At 37.9% G+C, this 7,713-nt stretch overlaps 1 long non-coding RNA gene across 1 annotated transcript; it reads left to right on the forward strand.

The window, feature by feature from the left end:
• The first annotated feature begins 423 nt into the window (after nucleotides 1-423).
• Nucleotides 424-6,625, forward strand: LOC103470858 (uncharacterized). Its single transcript, XR_534544.1, has 5 exons — nucleotides 424-468; nucleotides 4,538-4,588; nucleotides 4,990-5,075; nucleotides 5,184-5,641; nucleotides 6,447-6,625. It is a non-coding gene; the product is annotated as an uncharacterized LOC103470858 (long non-coding RNA).
• The last annotated feature ends 1,088 nt before the right edge of the window (nucleotides 6,626-7,713 follow it).

The raw sequence follows: 7,713 nt of genomic DNA on the forward strand, positions 1-7,713 counted from the left end.
TGCTATGGTAATATATTTTCAGAGAAGTGTTTAAAAAAAAAACAAATAACAGTGAGATATTTACTTCTTGCTGACATCTCTTCCCAGTTAGATATGCGAGTTTGGTGAGTCAGAACACAGGTTAGGTGTGAGAAAATACATTTACAGTCAAAGTCTGCTGCAGGAGCGGAGGCCTGATGCTGACTGTGAGCAATCTGAGGTGCTTTTGACAGAGTGCAATCTTGACAAAGTCTAAAGGAACATTTCAATTTCCCTTTGTTTCTTGTAGATACTCTCATCACCTGTTTTGTCTGCAGAGATCAGTTGACTGGTCAATACTGTTATTTCGGAGCAGCCATCCTTGGCACGGAGCCTAAAGGCTTAGGAATACATAACAAGCCACGGTAAAATAAGATATTCTTTTAGTTTAAAGATTTCTGATAAGATGGGGTTGATTGCTATAATACCACCAAAGATCTTTTTTCACAGGTAATTGTGGAGAGTAGACTTTTTTTTGCCACCCCATTTTCTTGTAAGATGTAAATCAAAACAGATTTATTATTCTCTTTTTACATAGTTTATTGTGTTGGTTTATTGTGATGGAAATTCTTCAGGTCCATTTGGGGCTTAACTTTAAATACAGTAAAATGACATAAGATGGAGAGATTTAACATAAAGGCCACAGTTTTGGACGTTATCACACTCAAATAATCAAATTTAAATTATATAATTGCTTAATAGACAGAATTAATAGAATTAATAAACAGTGTCTATATACCATACATCTAATGTCAAATGATTTCCTTGATACATTTGAATATGTATCTTATATATCTGTATATATTTTTGTACTGAACAACCCGTAAATTAATCTTCCGTAGGTTTTTCGGTGACCAGCTGCTAAATAGAGTATATCAAAGCTTTTCAATGGGTTGAACAAAAAAAAAATATTTTAAAAGTTTCTTTTGAAACTGGATTTTGTCCCAGACTGTTGAGTAAAAACAACAGAAGAACAGATCATTTCGATGACAAGCATGAGAAGATGTCCAGAAATTGGAGAGATCGCCTGCTGAAAAACCTTCATATAAAAAATTTAGGTATCATGAAAATTAAAAATACACTCCAACATTTTATATATTTAGAAGAAATGGATGAAATATCATCCCCCCAGTGTTGCAATCCTGAATTTACTACCTTAGCTGAAGGAAAGGGGAATAAATGCCTTTAATACATCTCATCAATAAAACGGTGGCAGTTCTTAGCTCTCAGAAAGACTGAGTTAATCCCCCACATATGAGATTTCTGGGCCTTTTTTTTGTTACCCTTTTTGCTCCTTTCTTTATCACACCCACGTCCTGTCTCCAGTCCTTTTTTATTGCATAGCTATTAGACTGAAGGAGGACGGGAGGTTTAAAGGTCAGGTGCTGGTTGCAGGGGCATGAAACACCAAGCGCCGTCCTCTACAGAGGAAGGTTACAGCTGTGATGTTTTCCTGAAGTATGTGTGCTTTGTTTCTCAAATAATTAAACCACACGACTCGAGGAGTCCCCGCACACTATCCCCTTTAAATTACAAGTGTGCTTCTAAAAAAATAATAATAATAAAACACCCTAAACGAATCTCTCCATTTGTTAGCATTTGTATAATCAGACTGAAGTGTCCACCGATGATCATAAGAAGTCTGATTATATAAAGTGTTTCTTACATGGCGAGATCTCCGTATAATTGATCAGAGCTCTCAAAGGATTCCTGCGAATTACCCTTGAATTCATTGGAGATGTTGATCTTCAATGAAGGATCTTAAACATGCAAAGAGTTAACAGCAAGTTGTGACTAAACATTTGGCTCAAGTCATCTGTGGGGCAGCACGCACACACGCGCACACACACACGCACACACACACGCACACACACACAGAATTGGGTTGTTTCTGTTCTTATTTGTGTTTCTCCTTTGTGTTGTTTAGCTCAGCCTTGTTTCTGTTTTACTATACAGTTCAGTCAGTTCTTAGTTATTTTAGTTAGATCATGTTTATTATTTATTTCCCTGCTTTCTGTTAGTGTTGTGTCCTCCTAGCTCCCCTGGGCCACTTTTCTCTCCCTCTCCTTGCCTTTTGCTCTTCCCTCACAGCTGCATTCAGTTTGTAATTAGTCCCTGTCCATTGTTTCACCAATCACACTCACCTGTATTTAAACACCTCTCTTTCAGTCACTCTTCACTGGTTAGTTAAAGATACTAGTGAGAGAAACAGAAGGGAAAAAATAATAATAATGATGAGATTGAGAGTAGGTCATACCCATTTAAATGTCATTTTAAGTCTAATTTGGAGGAAAAATAATGATAAATGTGAAGGATGAGGCAGAGAAAAAAATGTAGAACATATTTATGAATTGTAAAATATATGGGTCTGAAAACAAGAGATGGAGAAAAATAGAAGAATATGACAGAAATAGTCTTAAAGGAATATTAGGAAATGAAGGAAACTTTAAGGGTATTTATAGATTAAGGAAAGCAATATTTATTTATCTTCGTAATACAAAATTTGGAAAATAGAATTTAATGGATGTAAGTTAGTATTACTATTACTCATTTAGAGTAGGTGGCGGTATGCAGCTTGAAGTTGCTTGTGATCCGTCATAATAAAAACGAAGAAGAAGAAGACGACTCCTCGTTGATTCCTTCCATTTACCTCATGTTTTCTGGTTCCTGGTTACTTTCTGCCTCTCTATGTTCCTTTAAGTTGTTTTTTTATTTGTTTATTAAAACATTTCATCATTTGACTTGCATTTTAGCCCAACTTCATACACAGAGATTGTGACAAAAAAAATAAATATTTATCTCTATTCAATTATTCTAATTTGGATTGTATTTCTTAGACAAAATGTCTTTTTTTATATACATCTTGGCAACATATTCAAAAATTGCCTATGACCCCCGGGGCAGGTTGTGACACAGACTTTGAATAACACGCGTCTGTACACTGTGCCGGGTCACTGCAAAGAAACAAAGGTCATCTATCTGGAGGCAAGAGCAACACCCTTGGATCTATCCCTCTGCCTACATCCCAACAATAATTAATTAGTCTCCCAGGGCTGTGAAATAACACAGCCCACATTTTGAAAAGAGAACTGTAAATCTAACCAGTAGCTGTCATGCACTGATTTCACATTTGAAGCTTTCAGTAAAATAAAGATCTGCAAATATGACACGTCTCCACAGTCAGTTAGCGTTCGCTGTCAACAGTATTCTGAGCAGATGACACAGTTTGATGACAGAATAGTTTTATAATTATATGTCAACTGATACACTCTGACATCTAAAACCTTGTGAAACATCACATGCTTGACAGGAGGAAACTTTTGTTTGCTTTCACGAGGAGCTGGAGTCGTGACGGCTAAATTTCTTTTCATTTGCAAGCTTATACAGTTAACACATTTTCCACGGCCGCCCCTGCAACCTAAATCACAAAGAAGCTGCACTTTGTTTATAGTGTCATAAACACTAGTGAACACACAGTCAGAGGTTTGTTAGCACTTGGTTTTGAGAAGTTTCTTAATCCATCACTTTGGCTCAGACATAAAATTCGTAACAGGGTTTTGGAAATTCACAGACATACCGAACCTGCCGAGTTATGAACAACATAATTTGGGATATTTTATGAATCAAATGCACACCGAACTTGGGTTATGGTGTTACCATGCAGACCGAGTAAGGGTTCTTTTCAGCATTATTTATAGATTTTGAATCTAAACATGCATACCACACAAAGACATAAGAGACTATAGCATAAGCCATCACAAAAAGAAAAACAGACAAACAAGCAAAAACTAAAAAGTACAGGATAGGTGTAGTTTGGTAAATTCTTAAATGCAATTATCACTGAAGACCAAGTTGTTTGTAAATCATGACCTCTTAAAAGTTTGTGAAATTCTAACTATTAGGGTCTGATGTACCGCTGCACTATTCCACTGTAACCTGATATGACAGCAGCAACCCGCTCAAGCCTCGTCTTCTAACCCCGTTTCCAAACCACTAGAGAGCAGATAATGTGCTCTTTAATAATACTCACACCCATGCATGCACAAATATGGAGTGTGCCATCGGCCTCTTAAAATGGTGTGTGTAAACATTATTTTACGTCACAGTGGCAACCAAAAGTTGCTTTCAACCTTCCACTTTGCTTTCCGTCTCTGTGAAATTGCAGGGTTTTTTTTCTGTCCTTGTGGTTGCCATTGTTAATGGAGAAATAAAATTGATCAGCTGGCACATTTAAAAACTCACCGACATTCATGAGATGATTTTCATTGACCATTTATGGCTGATTGTGGGCATGAGGAAAGCCAAACATGGCAGGACCTTGTGCGCAAACTTTGAGATACAGCTAAAACCTATCTCTAAACCATTTTCAATAAATGCTTTGTTCTACATAACATTACGCCTTATGGGAGTTTTTCTTGTCAGGTTAAGGATTGGCATCTTCCTCATGAATTTCAGTACGAGTTTTGTTTGAAATTGTTGTTGGTTTCTGCTGAAAGTTAATCCTGAACCCTCTCCCCAGGTCAAAAGGATTTGGAAAGCTGTCCAATTGTGACCGTCTAAAAGGCAAGAGGTAGTATATTTATGTTCCTGTTCCCAGTACGCATCTCTGTATACATTAGCTTTGCCTCAAAGGACTTAGAATAGAAGTTTTTATGAGTCAACTGTGTAAGCAGCTAGACATGATGAAACCTGAACAGCCTAAGTTTAAACTCAAGTGGCTCTTGAGGACAGTCTGGGTCACAGAAATCGATACTTTACTCCCTCAGTGGGAACTTGAGTGTGCACAAGACGCTTGATGCCATCTGTTAGTTTCTGAGATATTTTTCAGGTCACACAAACAGATTATCAGATAAAACCACTGGCATTTTTCAGAGGCATGCACTTGGCATCATCACGTCGTTATAACTAGTGCTTCGCATCTCCCTTTCTGCGGTAGATATCTTTTTGATTGTGAATATCTCCGCTTTGCAGAGTTGGGCTCAGTGCAACACTTAATCCAGAGGTTAGGCTTTTATCTGTCTTTTGTGGGGTTGAAAGAAGCAGCAAAGTGTCTTAGAGTAAGTGATCAGCGCAGGACAAGTTGACTTTGGAGTCTTTATCTCAAGAAGGGGCAGAGTGAAGTACAAAAGTGAGCGATTTCAGCTTGACAATGTTTTTCTTTCCAGATGAGGCCTAACTCACAGCAAAAGACAAGACTCCACTTTTCAGAAGCTGAGTGGAGCCGAGTCCCATTTGGTGATTTGATTTCTGATCCATGGCAAAATCAACAACTAAAGAAAATGGACAAATAATAGTTAAAATACTTATGAATCAGTCATGAGAGGAGAAAAAAACAACATAAGAGTAATGCTACCTTCATGAAGAAAAGGTAGCATTCTACAATGTTTTCTTTATTCCCATGCAGATAGATTTTTGCATGATCTAACAATTCCCAGTGCAGAAGGTGACCAGGATGTTGATCTTCACAGCTGAACCTTTTCTTTTATTGCCCGATGAGGCGTTCCCCAGTTAAGTTAGAAGCACTTTTGAAGAAGGCCACTATCCCAGCGGGCATCACTAAATCTGCAGACGGCGGCACAAGGCGTTTACTTCTGCCTTTGTTACACAATATAAAACTTCAAAGGTAAAGAATATTCAATTCACAGTCCCAGAACATTATAAATGCCTCTTTAATCTTCAAAGGTATCTGGTATCTTGTCTGTTTGGATTATGATTGACTTGTAGTTGAAGATTTCTCTGAACATCCGACTGTTCGACAATCGTCCTATATTATATTGTCAGGTATAAAAAAAAAAATCTATGTAGAGACATTTGAACCAGTTCTCCAAAAATCTGATTAAAGATCAAAGGAATTGAAGGTTTTTTAATAAGAGTAGCTTTGGTCAAAAAATGATCCCAACTGGACATGATCTCTGTAAGAATGGTTACTAAAGTAACATCTGCATGCCGCTTCAACACCCGACCCCTACAGTGAGCAGATTTGATGGCTCCATTATGCTTTTGGGGGCATAGCACCGGCACAGGTTCACTTGTCCCCCTTAAGAGAGAGGAGTCACTGCAAATCAAAACGAGCTGTGCTGAGGGATTGCCTTTATCCTGCATTGAAACATTTCTGTCCTAATGGGAGATGTCTGTTGCATGATAACAGTGTTCGTATTCACAGTGTCTCTGAGTCTCAGGAGTATTTTCCAGGCATGTGGTGCCATTTTATACCACAGTCAGGTTACCTTCAGTTGTTATTAAAACATTATATGTGTATAAACCTAAAAGAAATTTGGCGTTGCATCATTGTCAACGAGTTAACCCATCATAACCTCTGCTATTCCTCATATTGTTGCTCTCAAGGCCATGTCAGTTGATAGCAAAGTTTTATAAAAATGCACCAGAACTGTTTTATTATGTATTATTTCTATGCTGTGTCATTTCAGGTTGAATCACTTCAAACCTGGTTTACCTTCAGTAAATTGAACTGCATTGTATGAGATAGAATAATTTTAAAGTGCCAAACTGTTTGTTTTTTTTATCTATGTGTCTGCAATGATGGTCAGTTTGTCAAGATATGCATCATATTATGTGCATGCGAGTCATGATATGCAYAATCCTAACCCTGATTGTTCTGTAGCCCTATACGCAATAAACTGAGATGCAAAGTTTTTCGGACAACTACTCGATTTGTGTTTCGATTTACAGTTTAAGCTGCAGTACTACAGTAGTACAGGTGTTTGCTCTCACCACCAGGGTTAGCTTTCACACCTAAAGTGCGGTAATGACTTTGCAGAAGCAGGAACACCCATCACAATTTGGCTCTTGTCAGACTTGCTCAAATCCTTACAGTTGCTCATTTTCACTGCATCTAGCACATCAACTTTGAGGACAAAATTTTCTCTTGCTGCCACTACCGGATGCCGTTATGGAGAGATTAACCGTGTTCTTCACCTCGCCTGTCAGAAACCATATCAGTATGTCTGGTGTGTTTTAGGGATTGTTAAATAGACTGAACATAATGTTTTCTGTGATTATTACATATTTCTCATAGGCATCGGATTTTCGGACCGACTTTTTGGTGTCAGAGAAAATTAWGTTTAATCTTCCAAAGAGTTTTCRCCAAGTTCCAGCTAAAGAGCTAGTGGATTATCAGTGGATTATCATTAGAACAAATGCAATTGTGGCTCTTCGACAGCATTCAGCAAAAGTCTTTATGATTTCTTTTTTTTTTTTTTTTAATGAATGTTTTCGTAGTGCAAACATACTTCTATATTGCACTATAGAAGTATGCAGATATGAACTGGAACCTCTGCACACAACACCACCACACAAAAACAGGGGAAARTACAGTGAGTGGTGCTAAGGGATGCATAGACCTCATCACGAAAGGAGTTAGCACAGAAATCATGCACATGAACATGTGGAAAGATCCTCCGTTGCATCTGCTGGTTGTACTTGTGCCCTTCGAATTTAACAGGCAATGCAATCACAAGTGGTGCTGTGTAATTATTTCCAACCGAGYAAATTAACAACACATTAGCAGCTGTAACTTCAATCACTGACACAAGGACACACACAGACATTCAATTTTCCTGTGTGCTTTGAAGTGGGTGGATCATCTGGGGGATGTTAACATAAGATAGTGTTTCACCACGACAAAAGGCGAATGCATTTAGCAAGCAAGGTCAAGTGTAGTACCTACATGTGGTA

This window comes from Poecilia reticulata, linkage group LG10 (genome assembly GCF_000633615.1).
Source record: "Poecilia reticulata strain Guanapo linkage group LG10, Guppy_female_1.0+MT, whole genome shotgun sequence".
Classification (NCBI taxonomy): Eukaryota; Metazoa; Chordata; class Actinopteri; order Cyprinodontiformes; family Poeciliidae; genus Poecilia; species Poecilia reticulata.